The sequence below is a fragment of the Macaca nemestrina genome, chromosome 9 (genome assembly GCF_043159975.1).
Source record: "Macaca nemestrina isolate mMacNem1 chromosome 9, mMacNem.hap1, whole genome shotgun sequence".
NCBI classification, from domain to species: Eukaryota; Metazoa; Chordata; class Mammalia; order Primates; family Cercopithecidae; genus Macaca; species Macaca nemestrina.
The window spans coordinates 15457166-15476674 of record NC_092133.1 but is presented as its reverse complement, the minus strand read 5'-3'; the positions used below and the strand labels follow the sequence as shown (position 1 = coordinate 15476674).

The 19509-nt window shown below is 44.0% G+C and overlaps 1 long non-coding RNA gene across 1 annotated transcript; it reads left to right on the top strand.

The window, feature by feature from the left end:
• Window positions 1–10178: 10178 nt before the first annotated feature.
• LOC105467578 (uncharacterized) lies at window positions 10179–17850 on the top strand. Its single transcript, XR_978977.2, has 3 exons — window positions 10179–11664; window positions 11765–11868; window positions 17722–17850. It is a non-coding gene; the product is annotated as an uncharacterized lncRNA (long non-coding RNA).
• Window positions 17851–19509: the final 1659 nt, after the last annotated feature.

The following is a 19509-nucleotide window of genomic DNA, read 5'->3' as shown; positions in this document are numbered from 1 at the left end:
TTGAAAGATAATAATTCTGATGTAGCTGATTATGATACATTGAAGTGAAGCTTTTATCGCCCTCCTCACCTCCAGAAGTAGAGTTGTTATTCCCCTCTCTTAAATCCAGATGGCCTCTATGACTGCTTCAACCAACAAAGGGATGTCATGCCATCATTTATCTGCATTGGCCTTCCTTCCAACTGATGAAATTCTGGGAGCTGTCTAATGAACTAAAGCTGCATTTGCCTGAAGAAGACAACAAAGTTACAACCTGGTTGGAAAATAATTATGTGTGTGGTAGGATAAGAAGTGACTTTCCCAATGGTGTTACTGTCCCATCACCTGTATTGTTTCTGCCAGATCTGTGGCTTGTATACAAGAACACAGGGAATGGATTTCCACATGCGTGGATACATACATACAAAACAACATAGAAGCATAGAACAAAAAATGGGAAAATGTAATAGGGAAGTTTCATGTCAGTGTATATCGAATCACAGAAGAATTTCAAAAAGAGCAGTGCTACATAGAAAATGAATGGGAACATATTTTCTGAGGATCCATGCCCTAAAGAGGAAAAAGCAGCTATTCATCAAGATATAAGCCTTCAAAATATTGTCAATGATTATGAACGTCAGCCAGCTTTTATGGACTGCCTCTGAAATTAATTGCCCATAACCTATCCTTGTAATGTACTTTTGCATATGTCAAATTTTCTTTTCAGTTTTTTGGGGAAAGGGGTGGTGTTATTTTCTTGTTCCCCCCACCCACTATTTTAAATTGTTGGCATTATTTTTTATAACCCACTATGCTATGTATTTCATCCTGGTATTATTTCCAATACTAGAGGTTTAAAATGTATAACGACTTTTAGAGTTCTACTTTGCTTTATGCAATTTTTGCAAATTTGACTCCATGAAAGTGCATCATCATGATATTGACTTTGTGTATAAACATTATGTATGTGTGCAAAAATATTGAAACTCTTCCAGATGAAGAGTTGACTTTTTTGTACATCTGCATTTGTGAAAGATGAAATTTCTCTATGTCTCAGCTCTTTAGACGACTGCATATGAGGTAGTGATTCCTCGTGGTTTTTGATCTTGTCAAAAGACTTAGCTTGTTTGTCAAGGTATTTCAGATGACTGCAGTTACAAAGCTGGGTGTAATTGGGTTTTTACATTTTCCTTTTGACCTATTCCTTTACGAATATGGTTCATCTGCTCGCAACTATTACATCCATGTGACTGTCTTTAGTACTCGAGTATTTAGGCTTGCAAAAATATATGTTATTATTGCCTATTTTACTTTTTAAGTGGTGTATAAAGTGTTGTCATGTTTTACATTTTTCTCAAATAAATCCCCTTTTAAAAATGTAAATAAATGTATTTTAAAGAAATTTTTCTGAATTATATTTCTGGAATTTTGATCTTTCAGGATTCTAATATTTGGGATTAGGGAGTTTGGAGTGATATTTTCCAGGATTATGACCCAAACTTGGTGTAAAGGGATTGAGAAAGTAACGTCCCGAGAGCAGCGGTCCCCAGTTCAAACTCATTAATTTACTCATTCAACAAATGCTCACCTATCTTAAGAAAGAGACAGGCCCTGAGAGTTGAAGCGGACAGCAAGTCAGGTACATGCCCTGATTGCTTGGAACATACAACTTGTGGGGAGACCAACATCAACCCATCAACCCCAGGCGTAAATGTAAAATCCTACCTGTGGGAAGTGTCTCTGACCAGAGATAGCCTGTGCCACACAAGCCACAGTATCTGAGGCAGCCAGAGAGGCAGAAGCACTGAAGACTTACCTCAAAATGACCATTGCATGTGGCTCATTGGGTGCATGAGCAGACTGCTGGGACCAGAAACTGATCGCAGTAGACCGAGGACTACGTGGAAAGGGGAAAAATGGAGACAATAAGTTGAGACATCTCTTTTTTTTTCTTTTTTTGAGATGGAGTTTTTTGCTCTTGTTGCCCAGGCTGGAGTGCAGTAGCGCGATCTCAGCTCACTGTAACCTCTGCCTCCTGGGTTCAAGCAATTATCCTGCCTCAGCCTCCTGAGTTGCTGGGATTACAGGTATCTGCCACCATGCCCAGCTAATGTTTTGTATTTTTAATAGAGATGGGGTTTCATTATGTTGGCCAGGCTGGTCTCGAACTCCTGACCTCAGATGATCCACCCGCCTCAGCCTCCCAAGGCTCATCTCTTAAAGAGGTTTGGTAGTTGAGAGAGAGGGGATGGTAGCTGGTGGCGGGGTGGGAATTCAGGAAGGATTATTTTTATTCTGTGAGATTTGCATGTATTTAAAACCCAATAGACAGGATCCATTTGATAAAATGTTGAATATATGAGAGGAAATGGATATCAGTCAATAGTGTACATTTGCTCAGAGGACAGGAGGAAGATAGAATGAAAAGCACAGGGGTAGGACAGTGTTTTCAACAGGAGGAGAGATGGCTTGAATTATTATAAAACAGAAAAGGAGGTGAAAGGAGAGAATGGATGTGGGTACATTTATATGTGTGGATTGTGAGAAATGGGTAATTCTCAGCTGAAGGTATCTACTTTTTCTGTGAAGTAAGAAGTAGCATGGAGAGGGTTCAGGGGTATTTGCAGTGGGAGATTTGCAATCTTACCTGAGTGACAGAAGCCACTCCAGCTGTTTAAACAGAGATAATTTAATATAAAGAATTGTTCATAAGACCAAAGCTTATTAACTAGATAACTGAGAGATACAAAAAGATCATTCTAAGGCATCAGACAACCATGAACTATTCCTTTGAAGAGATAGACCACAATTTATCCAACGATTATTTAATGGTGAACATTTTGGTGATTTCTGATTTCTCGCTGTAATACATGAGGCTTCTGTACACATCTTTGTGTATACTAGCTCTTCTGTACTCACAATATTTCCCTAGAAAAAAAAATGACTCAGAATTGTTGGGTCAACAGGCATAACTTAAAAAAAAGTATGATGGTCTCTGGAGTAGGAAAATGACTGCAAGAAGCACAACTGAATTCATATCTGGTTGACTGGTGGATGGGGTCACTGGGAGCGCTAAGCAGGAGGAAATTTTGCTCTTGATCCTTGGTAGGGGAGGACAATGGGCAGGGATTCATCTGTCCCAAGATTTAGCACCTTGGCTAAGTCCCATAACTGGTGTCTGAGTCTCACAGACGGGTGCTGAGGGTCAGGGGTCTTCCCCATATGTATTAGGCTGTTTTCACACTTCTGATAAAGACATACCCAAGACTCGGTAAATGACAAAGAAACAGAAGTTTAACGGACTTATAGTTCCTCATGGCTGGGGAGGCCTCACAATCATGGCAGAAGGCAAGGAGGAACAAGTCACATCTTACATGGATGGCAGCAGACAAAAAGAGAGCTTCTGCAGGGAAACTCCCATTTTTAAAACCATCAGATCTCGTGAGACTCATTTACTATCAGAACAGTGCAGGAAAGACTTGCCCCCCTAATTCAATCACCTCCCACCAGATTCTCCCACGACAGGTGGGAGTTGTGGGAGTTACAATTCAAGATGAGATTTGAGTGAAGACACAGTCAAACCATATCACCATGTGTCAGCAGGACTTGAACCCATGTTGTCAGCATTTGGAGGAGCCCGAGAATCACAGCTCTGCTTCAGCCTCTGAGATGGCCCCTTTGGAACCATCTAGAATAAGTGCTCTAGCCTGGAAATCCATGTTGTCACTATGAGTCCTGGCAGTGGAGAACAGTGATGAATTTCCCCTTCAGAGTGACCCCTGGGGAGGGGAGCCAGAGTGGACTGCCTGTGTCTGTGTGTGGGAGCTCGTTCAAGAACCCTCTGAGGTCCCCCAGATGGAGCTGTACACTGAGGGACCCCAGGTATTATGTAGGTGGGGCAGGAGCAAGGGCACGTGTGGTTTATTCATTAGCGTCGGGCCATTTACTCCCTCAAGCTGGTAAAGCCTGAGAAAATTAAGGCTCATGTTTTTATTTTTTTTTAATTACTATTACAAAGTATTTATTGCCTAAGGACGTAAAACAATGAAACTGTTTTTCTAAAATCCCTTTCTGAATGACCTTCCTGAGACCAGAAGATGAAGGGAGAAGTAGAAATGGAAAATGGGTTGGGAGTCTTTTCTGACTCTTTTTTGAGGACAGGATATCCGCATGCCAAGCCCGTGGGTGAGAAAACAGGCGAAATGCAGAGTAATTTCACATCCATGTGACTGAAAACAGGATGGAGGTAGGCTCTGCTCTACGATCCTTGGGGGGTGGGAGAACTCCAGCCACCAGCTTTAGAGGCGAATAGATGGAAATTTCTAGCAATAGAAAACACGGAGGGTATTTGCTACTTCCATTTCTCCTGGGAGAAATTCTGCAGAATTCTTCAGCAGACCTTAGGACCTTTCCTGAGCCTGCGCAATGCAATTGGGAATTAAATTTGGCCAGAAAGGACTGAGGCCTCAGAGTCCTCAGCAAGTGCTTAGCGGGTTACTGTGCGGACTCCCCATTGGAGTTGTTGCTGAACGGAATGACTTGAAAATGATCCAGTCAATGACAAAGCACTGTTGGCAACAGAGCCTTTGCAAGTCAGTGGAAAACGGACTCTTCATCCTCTGAGACAAACCTTGGCCACCTGGGTCAATAATTATGGAGTTTTCTGGGCTGGAAGGAACTTCGCCTGGGTCATTTAGTTCATTCCCAGGCATTGTGGTGGGATAGAGTTCATTACTCTAACAACCTGTAATAAAGAGGTCCCTCCTCCCACTCAAAATAGCTCCAGGGATGGAAATTCCACTTTCTTTGGCAGTTCATTCCCTTATTTTGCTAGTTCTTTTTTTCTGCACAATCCCTGATTTTCGTTGTTGTTGGTTTTTGTTTTGTTTTGTTTTAACTTCTTCAAGCTCTGAGCCCGTGTTGTCCCTCCTGGAACTTAAGCCATTGAAAGCGACTCCTTCGAAAACATCTTCTCACCTATTGTGAAACTGCTAGGGGGGCCCTGTCTGTCTTCCCTTGTCTTCCTGAGACAGAACATGGTTCAGGCTCTTAACTGTTCAGTCTTCCAAATCCTGAGTGGCTTGCTTTTGTTTGTTTGAAGTTTTCAACATTCTTTAGCCAAACTCTCTAAAATCACTGCATCTCACGAAAAAAATAAATAAACTCACAAAAGCATCTGCTGGGTGTGACGTGGATGCCCCAAGTTCTTCACCTTCTGGCTCCCAGGGAGTTTTAATGGTGGTCCTTAAAGGATGCATGCAGGAAAGGATTTCAGATGGAATTACCATGAAACAATTTCTCTGTATGGATATTCAAGGGATGATCAGGGTGAGTTTGCTATTCAGTGCTGATTAAAACACAAAAGTGGAAGACAATCCCAAGTATACCCACCTCACCTCGTAAATAAAACCCAAATGCAAGGCTGTTAATTTCCTCCTGGAATCTCAGTCTCTCTCTCTCTCTCTCTCTCTCTCTCTCTCTCTCTCTCTCTCTCTCTCTCTCTGTTCTCCAGGATTTTCCTCAGCTCTTCTTGGCGCCCCACCCACCCACACATCCACAGCTGCCCTTGGGTAAACCCCATGATTCCTTTGAAGTTCAGCTGTTTCCATCCAGGCAGCTGGACACAAAGCTGAGTGAGGCGCCCCTCAGCCTCCTCCTGGCTAGTCAGGGCCCTGAGCTGCACTCTGGGGGCCTCAGAGCTAATCTGAGGCTTGTTTCATCTTCCCAAGCATGAGTTCCCAAGGTAGGATGTGTGACTTGGTCTTGTCTCTGCTTCCCCTTCCAGGCACCCAGTCCCGAAGAAGTGCAGGGCCCCCAGTGGGGTAAATGGTCCTAGTGGTAATAAAGGTCAGGGCCCACTCAACATCTCCCCCTCCTCTGGGCAGGCCCTGCCTACAGCACCCTGGTCCACTCGGATCTCTGTCTCCTCTATGTCTTTGTTTCTCAGCAGGAGGTCTGTGGGCCCCCAGCATGGGGATCGCCTGGGAAACTTGGTAAAAATGCAAATTCCGGCTAGGCGCGGTGGCTCACGCCTGTAATCCCAGCACTTTGGGAGGCCAAGGCAGGTGGACCACAAGGTCAGGAGATCAAGACCATCCTGGCTAACATGGTGAAATCCCATCTCTACTAAAAATACAAAAAAAAAAAATTAGCCTGGCGTAGTGGCGGGCGCCTGTAGTCCCAGCTACTCAAGAGGCTGAGGCAAGAGAATGGTGTGAACCCGGGAGGTGGAGCTTGCAGTGAGTCAAGATCGCGCCACTGCACTCCAGCCTGGTGGAGTGACAGACCAAGACTCCATCTCGAAAAAATAAGAAAGCAAATTCCCTGGCCTACTCCAGACACATCAAAGCGACATCTCTGGGGATGGGGCTCAGATGTCTGCATCTTTGTCCACCTCCCTCAGGTGCTCCTTGGGCCAGGGAAGGTGGAGAAACACTGCTGGCAACTGAGAGTGTGGCAGGCAGATGTCCTGGGCAGAGGCTCTGTGCTGCTCATCCTCATACCGTGTGCCACGCTGCATCTCCTCCCCTCATCCTCAAAGACAGCTTCTCAAGGGTAAGGGGTAGTCCATCTACACTCCAAATCCCCCATCATCTGACTTGGCAAACCTTTACATGCCCAACATAGCATGCCAGGTGTAGCACTGCCTGCAAACCCAGCATCCCTGTGTTTTCCACAAGAACATGGAATAGGTGCTCAGTGGACTAGTGTGGATTAATCGCTCCTTAGCACCTAGAAGGCCACAGAGCTTCCTCTTTTCCTTTTCAAGGGGCTCTTCCCATGCAAGTGCTGCACACAGAATGCTGCCATGACTGTCCTTCCTGGAGCTCTTAGTACGCGCCAACTGCTGCTCCAACCAGAGCTTGGGGTGAACATGATGCTTACTTCACAGGATGATGGAGAGGTCTAAATGGCATAATGTGAGTGACTTGCTCACATTTGCTTCTACCACCATGATGATGAAGACCGCGATGATGATGGCAACTACTCAATTAGTTTTTAGAGGACATGAATTTGAGGTCTTCATGGAGTTATGCCTGACTGCAGCAGAACCAGAAACTCAAATCAGGAGAGTTTTGGCTCCTTCCAATCCAGTTGCAGAGCCACAGGCATCCCTTTGTTCCTGTAGGACCCTGGACAGACCAGGAAAGTGTATGGGTTACATGGGTACAGAGAGTGGCTGACATGTGCCTTTGGCTCCTCCCCATCTCCAACTCTCCCCACCCCAGCCCCCACATTGGTCAGTTCTGTCTTATCTCCTCATGAAGCCCTGATCAGCTTTGCTTTTGGTTGGCTGCTAAGTAATTTCCTATCCCTTCCAGCCTCTGAGCCCCCAGCTTCCACTCTGGGGGTTTCAGATGATAACCTCCCCAAGCATGTTCTTTTCTCGTAGAGCGATGAGAATACCTTCAAATCGAGTGCATCCCTAAAGGTGGAATTTCAGTAGATGCTACTTATACTCTTTTATATGCAAGTGTTAAATGTATACATCTATGACCCATTTTCTTTCCAAAGATTGAAAGAGGCTTACACTAGGACATATTCAACGAACCTGAAGGATTAAAGAGAAAAGCTTAAGATCATATTGTGATCAGGTGGGGAAGGTGGGAGGGGGCAACAATATTCCCTAATCAGCCAGTGTGATTGGTGCAGCTAAGAATTCCATTGAACCCAACCTGCCTGGTAAATGGGGCAAATCATCTGGGAAGGAGACCCATCCTTCAATTCCTGAACACGTAGCCATTGCTACCTGGAAAAGATGGCTCCAAGAGTTTTAATTAGGCATGAGGTAGAGCGAGATCAATAGCTTGTACCTTCTCTTGGAGGATGATGCTGGGGAAACAAGGCTCTGCAATAACTGGTCAGTTTCCAGAGAAGTGCTCAGTGCCATGAGGACAGATGTGGAAGCGCTGATGTGGTATAGTTCAGTGGACACACGGAGCAGCTTAGATGAATAGGGAGAGGGGTCTTACCTGAAAGAGGAAGAGGGCAGACAATTCCTTCATGGGGAGAATGTGTGTGTGTGTGTGTGTGTGTGTGTGTGAGAGAGAGAGTGTCTGTGTGTTGTGTGTGTGTGTGCGTGTGTGTCTGTGTGTGTTGTGTATGTGTGTGTCTGTGTGTATGTGTCTTGTGTATGTGTGTGTCTCTGTGTGTATGTGTGTTGTGCGTGTGTGTCTGTGTGTTGTGTGCATGTCTGTTGTGTGTGTATGTGTGTGTGTCTGTGTGTGTGTGTCTTGTGTATGTGTGTGTCTCTGTGTGTATGTGTGTTGTGTGTGTGTCTGTGTGTGTGTTGTGTGTGTCTGTGTATTTGTGTGTGTGCGCGCACACACCGACTCATGTCCAGACTCTTGTCCAGGGTATTCTTTCTGCTATTAAAGCAAGAAACGATTTCCATTCTAAAGGTGACCCTCGTCCTCACTTGGAGCCTGGCCCTGGCCCTGGGTGCAAGCCACAGTCGCCAGAGCGGTGCTGTCCTCTCCCTTGCAGACATCTAAGACAAAGAAGACACACAGCTGAGGAAGGCGAGATGCCTTTTAAAAATTAGACAACATCTTTGAGGGTTTATTTCCTTTATCTCTAGACCTACATCCATTAACCTACACTCAGAGACAATCGCTGCCACTGTTCAGGAAGCCAGCTCAAATGGGTCGAAACTGCCATTGTATATCCAGGAACGACAGACACATGACAGAGATTTTTTTTAATGCCAGTTTCCAGGGAACCAGCTTCTGCTGAATGCAGCCTGATAGAAATTCAAGATAAAACTCTCACGGATTCTGCCCATCCATAAAGTGCCACTTAACAGACAATTTGCACCGTCTGTGAACCGCTCCCATCCGCTAAGCTTCTTTTTTAGCTGTTGTAAACTCTATCTCATCAAACTCTTATCTTTTACCTATACAGAGCCGTACTTTAAATGATAAATTTCAGGGAAAACGGAGGAGGGACGGCGTTTCAGGAATAACTGGGACCGGGGAGATGAGTGTCTTAGGAAGATGAAGATCTGAGTCCTGAACCGTGACTCATGGGAGCCTGGCTGATCTTCGCTCTCACAGGACTTCTCGCTGCTATGACACATTTGCACGGTGACTCCTGGTTCTTTTCCAGGCATCAACGTGAATGTCCATTTTCTTTTGGAATGGCTGTCTCTTGAAACTGTTACAATACACATGGGTTTTCTTTTCTGGCTTTTCTTGTAAGTTGCTGCCTATAAGAAAGGGGGAGAAGAGAGAGAGAATGAGAGAGAGAAAGATTGTCTTCCAAAGGTTGTTTTCTTACCCTCTGTTGCTTAAACAATCATTTTCTGTGTTATTGAGGAAAACCCAAAGCTGTCAGCTTCCCTGGACTTCAGGTCTCCAGCAAACTCACCTCCTCCCTCCCTTGGTTTCACCCCCATCTGCTTATAATTTAATGTTCTGTATGTTTTAATCATTTCATTAGGCATGTCCTTATTTTGAAATGCAACTAATTCTTCAGTTCAAACAAACAGCCAGTAATTCTAAAAATGAAACCATTCTTTTCTTTCGGTTAGACATTGGCTTAGAAGAAATATCACACCTATTTTGAGATGGGCGAAAGAACTCAAATGCCACTAGTTTTTTTTAAACCACTGGCTTTTAAAAGTGGAAATGATCTTAGAGATTGCTTCATTTTCTCCACAGATATGGAACTAACTTTTGGGAATGTTTTCTCGTGTCTTTTTGAACAGTTTGTGATAAAGTCATTCTTATTAAGGTTTCTCTTAATACGGATTTGTAAAAATTATGTCATAAAATACTTCATTTCTGTACTCGGTGACAATGGACACGAAAGAGAAAGTGACTCCACTATAGGACTTGTATGCTTATTAATTTATTTTCTTTACAGGAATTTACATTTATTAAGGCAAGGAGAATCATATTTTTCTATAAGGGGAAAGATAGTTTGCAAGGTGTTTCATGTGATTTTCCCCCTGACACTCAGATTTATTCTATATCAAGAAATGAAGCTTCTGGGCCAGGCGTGGTGGCTCACGCCTGTAATCCCAGCACTTTGGGAGGCCTAGGCAGGCGAATCACCTGAGGTCGGGAGTTCGAGACCAACCTGACCAACATGGAGAAACCCCATCTCTATTAAAAATACAAAATTAGCCAGGCATGGTGGTGCACACCTGTAATCACAGCTACTCAGGAGGCTGAGGCAGGAGATCTACTGAACCTGTGAGGCGGAGGTTGTGGTGAGCTGAGATCACGCCATTGCACTCCAGCCTGGGCAAAAAGAGCAAAACTCCATCTCAAAAGAAAAAAAAAGCTTCTGAAATTGCAGGAGCGTACAACTGCCCCCTTTATTTACGGGGTATACATTCTTCCAAGACCCCCAGTGGATGCCTGAAACTGCAATAGTACCAAACCCTACGTATACTGTGCATGAATTTCTTTTTTTCCTTACCATTCTTGGGTAGGCTGGTCCAAGGGCAGTGGTGTTTACAACTAATTGATCACAATCCGTGGGTAGAAGATTCATTCTTACTGTAGATCTTAGCAATGTCAGCATATAATTTTTTTCTTTCCTTATTAAGTTGATAACTTTCACCTTATCACTTCAAGGAAGCATTTTATGGCTTCTTTTTCGGCATATGCAAATTGCCAGCATCATTACTCTCATGTTTTGAGGCCATTATATAAGAGAATAAGGGTTACTTGAACACAAAGCACTGGGAAACGGTGACAGTCGATGTGATAACTGAGACGGCCAGCGTGTGACTGACGGGAAGGTTCCTTAGACAGTGTGGATATGCTGGACAAAGAGAAGATTCCCCTCCCAGGTGGGACAGAGCAAGAGAGTGATTTCAGCACGCAACTGAGAATGACACGCAATTTACAACTTATGAATTGCTTATTTCTGAAATTTTCCCTTTAATTTTTGGGGGCCACAACTGACCACAGGTAAGTGAAACCACAGAAAAGAAAACCTCAGAGAAGGAGGAGCTAATGTATTTAGTTTTAACATTATATCAATGACCCAACTGGGCAACATGAAAAGTCTTTATTTTCTGATACTTGCATTACTTTCTGGTAATAAAATGTCCTTTCAGTATTTTAGAAGAATGAGTCACATTTCGCACATAGTACTAGACACTTAATAGATATTTGTTGAAACATTCGTAGATAAGTGGGTAGATACACGCTGACATTTAACGATGTGCCTTATAATTCAGCTTTAAGTGCCAACGTTTATTAACGGTGATGCATAAATACAATAGCACAGATTCTGATATAGCCCCCTCACTGAAAATTTCCCCCTACTTCCAAAACGTAAACTGGGACCATTTAAGTTTCCGTATAAGGATTGAACTGGTAACAACGTAATAGTGAAGTTGTCTTGGACCAATTGTTGGAGGACGCCTTTGGTACCTTTATGGAGAACGGGAAGCCTTTGCGTGTGGCTGACACAAATGGTTGTCACACGCCATCTAGTGGCCATCTGTGAAACTGTGCCTATGCCGTGGGAAAGGCTTTTGGAACGAGCTTGATTGCTCCGAATTTCAGTGCCTATCGGACAGCCAGGGAACATTTGTCCATTTTTAAGGCATTAAACTGAGAAGAACCACTGAGGAAAGCATGCCACGGTCTTTCCCAAAATCCTTGTGTCTTAAGGAACAACCAAGAAGTTAACTAGGGGGAAAAGATTTCTTTTGGGATTCAGGTAAGCAAAACCAAGACGCCGTCGGAGACACCCTTGCCTGCAACAGTTGTGGTACAAAGCAAGGTAAGTAGCGTGATAATCACTGCTTTTTGTCCCACAGAAGCCATCGCTGTGTGCAGAAATCCATGACCTGCCCATGACTTCTACAACCCGGAGGACTTGCCTGACATTACTGAAATGCACAGGGGACAGATTCTGTGACAGGTGCCGCATTTTATCCAGCTCACTCGTGCTAGTTCCTAAGACATCTTAATTCTTACACGTACGCATAATCGTGATATTTTGCCATGAATTACAATATGTTCCACAATTATCGACTATTTTAATTTTTAGCTTTCTAGCCTGGGACTACTATAATAAAAAGAATTAATAAATCCAAAAGTAGTAGTGGAAAAAATAAATGTCTCCAGGTTTATTCCTGTAAAGTTAATTAGTTAATACAGAGTGAGGACTCTCAGAGTTTGGGGTTTTTTGTTTGTTTGTTTTTTGTTTTGTTTTGTTTTGCGTTAAGTATCAGCATTAAGTATCTTCAAGACAATTCAAAATAAGATGAATCAGATGATAAGTCATTTACTTGTAAATTTCACAAAAATAATTAAATACACAGTGTCGGATTACAGCGGAACAGTGGGAAGAACATTCAGTATTTGAGAGTAAACAACCCAAATTAAGATAAGTTGTTTAGGAATCTCACAGACAGGAACATTTTTCTCTCTGGTTTTCCATGGTAGCATGTTTACAGTACTTGAAAAATGTTGCTTTCAAGTCATGTTAACTGCTTCTTAAGACCATCAAATAAGAAATGATATAGCTTATTAGTTCCAAAATAGAAAATCCCATAACATCATTTCCTCTTCATGTTAAGGTTAATTTCCATTATAAATATACCCTTTCAGTATAAAATGCTCAACCTCAAAACATACCAGCTTTTGCCTTTTGAACTATAATCCTGATCCATAAATGGTGATAGAGCTTCAGCTACATCTCAAACATTTATGTTCCACTCTCTTTATCAAAGAGTGATTTATTTTAAGAGAAACATTTATCAATTTAAGGTGTCTGAAATGTTCATTTTTTAAAAAAAGGCTATAAACAAGTAGCAAGAAGAATATGGGTTACGTTACATATCAAAAAATCCTAAAATATTTCATCACTTTGATGCACTATTCTCAATTTTTAAAAACTCATGGTCTGAAAGTGAGACAGATATTTTAATGATAATATGTAAAAATAAACCAGATGTACGGTCTTGGGTCTCTGTCGTTGCCTATATATTTAGATGTCTACCAAAAAAAATCCAGATTTTCTGCTTTTCTTAATCTCAAATGTTCAAAATGACTACATTTTCTAGAATATTTACCTATTGGCTGATTGTTATTGTTGAAAAGGAAATCAGACTAATTTTGGCAATACTGTGCCTTACTACAAATCCTGTTTGTACTATGAGAGTGGAGAAAAATAAAATTTGCAGAATTCCAGTCTCTAGCCATTGGCATTTTCCGGGCTTTCTTGTTTTCTATGTATTGAGTACCCTGTGCATATGGGAAGCTCAGCTGAGGACTAACGTAAACATTTTACCCACAAGCCAACATGTCGCCACTAAAAATATACCTAAAAATAAACATAAATAAGATGTAAAAGTGCTCTGTCCTCAACAAAGCAGAAGGGTGAGATAAAGCCGTCTATAGTTGCCGTGACATTCTGACCAGTCCAGTAGAAATCGCATGATTCTTTAGAATATCTAACTCTCTATCTAACTCTTTCCTCTATCTACTTTGTAGCGATATTGCTGGGATAGCCTGAGACAATTTCAGAGAGGTTTGGGGCTCAGGAAGACATAAATGCAATGCATTGTTTTGCACGATCTGGCTGGAAGGGTGTAGTGCGAAGTAAAATTAAGACCTCCTCCTTTATTGTGAGGCACAGTTGGGCTGTTTGATCTCTAAGTCCTCGGGTAATTGGAGTCTGCACAGCCTGTGGATTTGGGTCCTGAGCAGCTCACCCTCATGCCCAAAGCCCACCGCTGACCTGCCTGGGGCACCATTTATCCCCACCCAACCCCCACCAAACACACACACACCAGATTCAGCTTGTATTCAGGGTTCTGCCTTGAACACAGGCATTGTTTCCAAGCTGAGAAAACGATGATGTGGAAATTCTAATGGAAGGAAGACATACTGTTTGTTATCAGGTACACAAAAGTAAACAGAAATGATCCTGGGGTCTAAGCAGCCCCCTGCATTTGGGAGATTCCCTCATCACATTCCACAACCCTCCTTTCAATAACAGTGGTTTTCTGATCCAACTTCACTATCACAGGCTTATTTTTTCACACTGAATTTCCATGTAATCCACCTGTCCACCTTAGATCACTGTGCGCTCGTCCTCCTCTGGGCCTGTGAGGTACCAATGGTTACTTTACACTCCATTCATTCAACAAATATTTACTGGACACCTACCATGCGCCAAGCACTCAGCTAGCTGGGAGCCCTGTGGTGAATAGTAGTGACATGCTTCTCAACAAGGATGGCGATAAACTGACCCAGCTTGCCCAGAACGGAAGAGATTTTCAAGACATGGTGCTTTCGGCTTTTAAAGTAGTATAGTCCCGGACAAACGGGGGCAAGTTGGTCACCCTATAATGATTCTAGCACATACTGTCTTCCATGGCTTCTCGTCGTCTTAGAAAGAAGTTTGTGCCCCTGTTCACAAAGCAGAGTCCTTCACACGTGTTTTCAGATCTATCTAGAAGCTCTGCATGTTTGAGCTAGGCAGAGCTATCGCGGTTAGCCCAGCCACGTGCTTCCTTGCCTTAATCACCATGGGGTAGACCCACGTTTGAGGAGCCTGAAGTTTATACAATCCGAGGGGTGGCGGGGGGCAATGCTCTCTTTAAGAAAAAGAAGACAAAATTATCAATACGGAATACAGAGCCTTGAGGGAGGGAACTTGCAAGACAGGACCCTGAAGCTTAAGCTTCCTTAGCTTCTCCGACAATCCTCCTTTGTTTAAAATAATAATAATGAGCAGTTAACATTAACTCGTTTAATCCTCACAGGTGGGGTCATTATTTCCATTTTACAGATGAGAAACTTGAGGTCCCAGGAGTTTGGGTAACTTGTCTTTGGTCATCCACCAAAGTTGGATTTTTTTTTCCTTTTTTTTTTTTTTTTTTTTTTTTTTTTTTGAGATAGAGTCTCGCTCTCTCACCCAGGCTGGAATGCAGTGGCGCGATCTCGTCTCACTGCAAGCTCTGCCTCCAGGGTTGATGCCATTCTCCTGCCTCAGCCTCCCAAGTAGCTGGGACTACAGGTGCCCACCATCACACCTGGCTAATTGTTTTGTATTTTTAGTAGAGATGGGGTTTCACCGTGTTAGCCAGGATGGTCTTGATCTCCTGACTTCGTGATCTGCCCGTCTCAGCCTCCCAAAGTGCTGGGATTACAGGCGTGAGCCACCACGCCCAGCCTGGAAATGTTGACTGGACAGGGGAAGTAAAGATTCAGCCTGCTGGAGGAAGCAAAACTTGCAAAACACAATCTCCTGCTAGGAATTCAACTAACTCTGTTGGTTGAAAACTCAAATCCTTCAGGAACCAGCCAGTCAAAGTGTGTGGGCCCTGAGAGCTTTTGGGTGGAAGGAAGCTTAGAAGAAGCCTGTGTGTGTGTGGCTCTCAGCAAATGAATGTACCCTGTCCACGTCACGCATTTCTCTAGAGAATGATGGGAGTTGTCATCTGTACTTCCATGTGCATAATGGTTGTACCTGGGTCTCTCCCTGTCCCTGCTCCAGGAAGGCGCTGGATCCTCCCAAGTCCATGGGTGAGCCTGTGAGTGATCGTCTTCTGGCCTTGTTGTTGTTTTTTTTTTTTTTTTTTTTTTAGCACAACCCATTTTCTACTTCTTCACTTCCCTTCTTGGTGCTCAGCCTGTTCCAGCCGCACTGTCAACATGCCTTGGTCCATAGCTCTGGAAGGCACCCACCAAGCAGGGGCAGTGAACAGAAGATGAGGAGGGTACACTTTGACACCTGGGTTGGAAACCCAGCTCCGTGACCTAGGACCAGTCACTTAACTTCTGTGCCTCGGTTTCCCCATTCTGTCGACTGGGGATGATGAGAGTATATGTCTCACTGGGTTGTAGTGAGGAATGAATGAGGAAGTACAAATGCTGTGCCTAAAGCAGGGCGTGGTGCACAGTAGTACGATAAGTGTCATTATTATCATCATCCAATTATGATTTCTGGCGAGTGGGCACTTCCGTTCAGAAATATCAGTGAGGAGACAGGACCGTACAAGAATACAGGCTGAGTGTTTGAATGGCCATTTCCATTGAGAATGAACGGTGACTTATTTTGCAAGTCCCCATCCCCTCAATTGTCTCCCATCGAAGTGGGCTCATGGTTTAGTCCGTCTGTCCATGGGCCCCATGCTTTCCCTAGAAATGACGCATGAAATAGCACCTCTTAGGCTCACATCAATTACTAATTAAAATGGCGTTACCCCTTAATAGGTTGCAAAGCAGGACTCTCATTTCCCCACTGTGCATTTCCGAAGGCCGGACCCGGGCATCGACCCACCTGGGGTGACTGAGGCTCTCGGGAGAGGGAAACTGGGCGTAGGACAATAAGTTAGGCAACTTCAGAATCTGCACATTGTTCTTGACAAATAACAATATAATAAAGCCAGAAATGTGCTTGCACCCATCAGTCACAGGTGCTGATAATAGTTCACCTAATTACTTCATTATTTTTTGCCACTCCACAGAGCAGTTTGTATTTACAATCCTGTATATGGTTCTATTACTACCACTTATTGTGACGATTCCAGCAATTCCGAGGAGTCTCGGAGGGACTAGACAAGTAGAATCTTGTTTTTCTTGATTTCCCCTGGGGGGTGGGAGGTGGGAGGAGGTAGAGAGAGGAGGGGTTCAGAGGAAAAGCATCCAGACAGCATCAACCCACAATTGCTCATCTCGGATGAGTGATAAATGATGGGTGATTTTTGAAACGCTAGAATTTTCAAACAAAACAAACATATCCTATCCTATTAGTTACCAGGCAAGCCTATAACACAGTAAGAAAGGGAGAAAGACAGGGTTGGGCTGCCCTGGGCCGGCACCCATGCTGGAGAAGTGACCAGGACCCTGGCTTGGCATCATTACGTTGGAAGCCGAGCTGGAAACCATCCCTAGGGACTTGTCCTAATGAACACGGGCCACAAATTAACAAAGTTGGGTGGGAAAAACATTGTGAATTTTAGTCACTTGAGCATCGGTAAATCTGCTAGAAGTCAGGGCTGATTGCTTTTAGCTTGTTAAGATGTTGATTGTTTATAAATTACGTTTTCCCTTGAAAAAGCAGGCACCTCTCAGCGGCTCCTTGCCACCGGTCCCTTGCTGGGTGCTTCCCACCAGGGACAAAGGCTGCCTGCTGTTCGCTGATCTAATTGATGCAGCTCTAGACTCTGCAGCCCCCTTGCTGCACTCTGCCCCTTCTCTCCCTTCTACATTTTGAAATCTTTCTTAAATCCAGTGCTCCTACCAGCGGTGGTGTCAGACAGGTACTGGACTGTGCACACCCTGTGTTTTCTCATGATTTGCAGCTACCTGGAGGAGTGAAAACTGAGTGCAAAATTGCCTTGTGAGGGCTGCTTTCCAGTTTAAATCACTTCCCAGTTTAAATTCATTCATTCATTCAATTCATTCATTCATTCATTCATTCGACTTGTAACTTGAATGAATGAATGAATGAATGCACCAGCACCGATCTGGTTGTCCATGCCAGGCAGCTGCTGGAGCTGCAGAGACAGATTACAGAGAGTCAGGGGCTCACAAGCGCAGGCTTGGTTTGCAGGCACATCACTCCAATCTCTGCCTTCATCATCACATGGTGCTATGGGCTGAACTGTGTCCCAGTCCCCAATTCATATGCTGAAGTCCTAAACCCTAATACCTGAGAATGTGACTGCATTTGGAGATAGGGCCTTTAAAGAGGTAATTAATTTATAATGGGGTTGTTAGGGTGAACTCTAATCCAATATGATTGGTGTCCTTGTAGGAAGAGATTAGGACACAAACAACAGACAGCAGGTGACCACAGGAGGACACAGTGAGAAGCTGGCCATCTGCAAGCCAAGGAGAGAGGCCTCGGGAGAAACCGAACCTGCCAGCACCTTGATCTTAGACTTCTAGCCCTCAGAACGATGAGGAAATAAATCTCTGTTGTTCACGCCACCAGTCTGCAGTGTTTTGTTATGGCCACTCCAGCAAACTAATACACATGGCACTGTCCCCGTGTGTCTGTGTATCTCTTCTAATAAGTCCCACCTTTGGCCAGGTGTGGTGGCTCACGCCTGTAATCCCAACACTTTGGGAGGCTGAGAAGGGCAGACCTCCTGAGATCAAGAGTTTGAGACCAGCCTGGCCAACATGGTGAAACCCCATCTCTACTAAAAATACAAAAATTAGCCAGGCATGGTGGCAGGTGCCTGTAATCCCAGCTACTTGGGAGGCTGAGGCAGGAGAATTGCTTGAACCTGGGAGGCAGAGATTGCAGTGAGCTGAGATCATGCTATTGTGCTCAGCCTGGGCAACAAAGCAAGATTCCATCTCAAAAAAAGAAAGAAAGAAAGAAAAAGACCCACCCTACTCCGGTGTGACTTCATCTTAACCAATTGTCTCTGCAATGACCCTATTTCCAAATAAGATCACATTCTGAGATTCTGGGAAAGATTCTGGGAAATTTGAGGGAGGAAACTCTCCAACCCAGTGAAGTTTTCTAAAAGAGCCCCCCTTAATCCATTTTTCACATTGACTTTTTTTTATGGGTCTCAATTTTCTTCCCCATCCTTATTCCCCTGGAGAGAGGTCAAGGGCCTGTGTACACTATGATAGTTGCTTTGCAGAGGGCACATGGTTGGTAGGCACTGCTTGTGTCTCAGTGCAGGCTGGGAGCACCAGTCAAAGAAGCAAGGAGCTCTAGGTGCTCCACAATGACCCATGCCTTACACACCAGCTTGGGAGGGCCCCATGCAGCTTTCTCCAGGTCTGTCTACCAGCAAGCCGAGGGCGCAGCTGCAGGACCTTGTGATGTTTGCTGTCTCCACTTATTATCCATCACTGATTTAAATTTGTCCTGAGCTGTTTTCCAGGAAATGAAGTGAGAGATTGCACAACTCCTTTGATCCCTCCCCATCTTCTCAAGGATGGCAGAGAAATGTCCCTGGTTCTTATTTATTGGGGAGAACAACAGCTTGGTGGTCCTCGATCTTGGCAACATGTTGGGATCACCCTGAGGGATCTTGACTGAATTGGTCCAGATGCACCCTGGGCATTGGGATATTTAAAAGGTCCCAACTTAATTCTAACGTGCAGTTGTGATTGCGAAGCAGCTGCTGAAGGTGTCTTCAGTGCTGAGTTGTCAATTACTAAATGGAATCGTGATAAATTTTGATCATGCACACCAACTACCTCAAGAAAGAGACAAGGAAATTGGTGCCCAGGACACCCAAGATCACCCAAGTTCACCAAGCACAGAACCCTAGGCTGGCGCTTCCACTGGCTACAGGCTTCTCCCAAAGTTTTCATTTCCTTTGTGCAAATTAAAGCATTTCATGGTGTTGGTCCATCCCGCTGATCTGCCTTTTCATGATGTCTGCAGGCTTTTATTGAGCTAGTATTTCCTGACCCAGGTAACTATTTCATCTACACTTGAAAATGTGCTGCAACCTTCTTCTCATTCTGATGTCTAATCTAACTGGCCTCACATGAAGAAAAATTCTGTCCCACAACCACACAAACCAAGCCCCAGCCAGCCTTCAGCCTGTGCCATCTCTCATCACCGGGA